The sequence below is a fragment of the Trichechus manatus genome, unplaced genomic scaffold (genome assembly GCF_000243295.1).
Source record: "Trichechus manatus latirostris isolate Lorelei unplaced genomic scaffold, TriManLat1.0 scaffold00101, whole genome shotgun sequence".
Classification (NCBI taxonomy): domain Eukaryota; kingdom Metazoa; phylum Chordata; class Mammalia; order Sirenia; family Trichechidae; genus Trichechus; species Trichechus manatus.
The window spans coordinates 4,415,452-4,418,206 of NW_004444037.1; positions in this window are offsets into that span (position 1 = coordinate 4,415,452).

Consider the following 2,755-nt stretch of genomic DNA (forward strand, 5'->3'; position numbering starts at 1 on the left):
ACAGAATCAGGCTGCAACAACTTTCTTCTGAGGAGTGACTGGTGGGTTTGAACTGCTGACCTTTCAGTTAGCAGCCAAGCACTTTAACCACTGCACCACCAGGACTCCTTGATCCAAGGGGCAGGCAGAGTCTAATCTGGAAAGTCCTTAGGTGCTGCTTGGAGTCAACAGGAGTGACATAAAAGACACAAACTAAAATAATCAAGCCAGGAATCTGGGAGCAGTTGCTAGGGGGATCCAAATAAATTTGCAAAAGGTAACTTTCTTGCTTAGAGCAAATATTTAGTAAATCCCTGGCCATGTTTCTCAAACTTTTCTGACCATGACTCAAACAGTAAGAAATGTATATCATGGTCTAATATACACCTAGATGACAGCCCTTACTGTGTCAGAGTTTAAGAAAGATATTTGTCTCTACTGTGAGTGATGCACTCTATTTTCAGTTCTCTTATGTTTTATTCTATTTTATTTCATTAAAAAAAATTTGGAAGGAGATTTACTAAGTTAATTTTATAATCCACTAATGGGCAGAAATTCATAACTCAAAACACACTGATTTGGGGGCTGGGAAGATGGGATGGAAGAAAGTGCAAAAAAAAGAATGGAGGACATGGTTTCTGTTTTCAAGAAGACTGAAAGCTCCTTGGGAAGTTAGAATGTAACATGTGAAACTACAAAATAAAACAAGTAGAGTAGGATAAATCAAAACAGGCAAATTAGCAGGCAAATCAATATTAATACAAGTTAGTTAAAGAAATATTGCATTTGGGATGTGAATAGTTAAGTTAGGGTTATTCATGGGATGTTTCCTAGAAAAATAACTTAAAAGTCAATTTTTTGAGTGACTTTGGTTGATGGAGAGTCTAGAGAAGTAAATAACACAGATAGTGTAACAGCAAGCTTCGACAGAGGACCCTAAATCGTGCTTCTGGGTTGGAGCAGAGAGTGTGTGTGTCTTAGTTGTCTAGTGCTGTTATAACAGGAATACCACAAGTGGGTGGCTTTAACAAAGAGAAATTTATTCTTTCACAGTCTAGGAGGCTAGAAGTCCAAATTCAGGGTGCCAGCTCCAGAGGAAGGTGTTCTCTCTGTGTTGGCTCTGGGGGAAGGTCCTTGTCATCAATCTTCTCCATCAAGGAGCTTCTCAACACAGGGACCTGGGATCCAAAGGATGCGCTGTTTTTCTGGCTCTTGTTTCTTGGTGGTGTGAAGCCCCCATGTCTCTCTGCTAGCTTCTCTCTTTTATATCTCTAAAGAGATTGACTTAAGACTCAACCTCATCTTGTAGATTGAGTCCTACTTCATTAACATAACTGCCTTTAATCCCACCTCATTAACATCACAGAGGTAGGATTTACAACACATAGGAAAATCATATCAGGTGACAAAATGGTAGACAATCACACAATACTAAGAATCATGGACTAGCTAAGTTGACACACATATTTTTGGGGGACACAGTTCAATCCATGACAGTGTGTAATAGAGAAGAATGAAAAAATTAACTCAGGAGAAAGGCATTAGATGGAAGACTTTCAATGCTTTAGATTCAGCCTTGTGGACATTAGACGAAAACTGCTGTTACCTCTAGAAATGACATGATGTAATTGTGTTTAGGATTATTCCAGTGACTTCCCTAAGAAAGGATGCATTGTCATCAGATTTATTGGAGACAAGGAAAATTATTACCGTAACCGAGACAGCGTGAAAAAGCCCTTCCCAAAATCAGCCAATGAAAATCCTATGGCTTACAATGGTCCAGTCATGGGGGTGGCACAGGACTAGGCAGTGTTTTCATTCTGCTGTGCATGGGGTCATCATGAGTTGGGGGCCAACTCAATGGCAGCTAATAACAACAGTGCAATAGAAGTGAAAATTTAAGAAGGATCAGTTTTGTGACCTATCTTCTTGGTATAATCAGACTCCAGTGCCAAGTGTGACTTGAGAAATGGCTAAAGACCCTGGCTGTCCACAGCTGTCTCCTTATTGCCCTACCAAGGCACTGTCTTTCCTCCAGCTTGACTAGGAATTACCAGTATTTATTATTACTGGATTAGACCACAAAGATAAAAAATATTCAAAAGTCTTTGAACGTGGTAGGATGGGACAATAACCCTTTGTCAGCCTCCCTCCTATCTCTGAAAACCTGTGTAAGAATCTAAGGAAATCTGCCAGCCCCTTAAAAAAATCAGAACTAGACCCTCCAAGGTACTGAAAGAAGTTCTTCATGTGGGTGGGAGTGGCTGGACCTCAGAGCTCTGCCTCCTCTTTCTAGAAATTCATCTTTCCCTTGGGACCCCTCTCATTGCCACTGCTGTTCTGTCAGTGCTGGCCACCCTCCTCCACCTCTTCTGCCTAGGAAGATCTGGGCTTGGTTTCATTAAGGGAACTTGATAGCAGGTTCTGTTGCAAGGATCCATTGACATCAAGCATGCTGTACCTCAGAACCTTGAGAGTACATGATGGTAGCTGGCATGGAGTAAGTGCTCTCTTGGTACTTGTGCCTGTGCTGCCACTGCTATTCCCTGCTTTGGTCAAAGTTGCCTGTATATTGACCTCTCCCTCTTAGTAGCTGGTAGGCCTCTCATGAACTGGGTTGGTTATTCATCTTCATAACCCCTTAGTGTTTAACACATAGTACCTCACACTGATGTTTGAAAATAAATTAATAGCACAATTAGAATATAAAGTGTTGTTGTTGTTAGGAAAAGAACCCTAAATTATTTTCCATGACACTTATATAGAAATTAGCTCA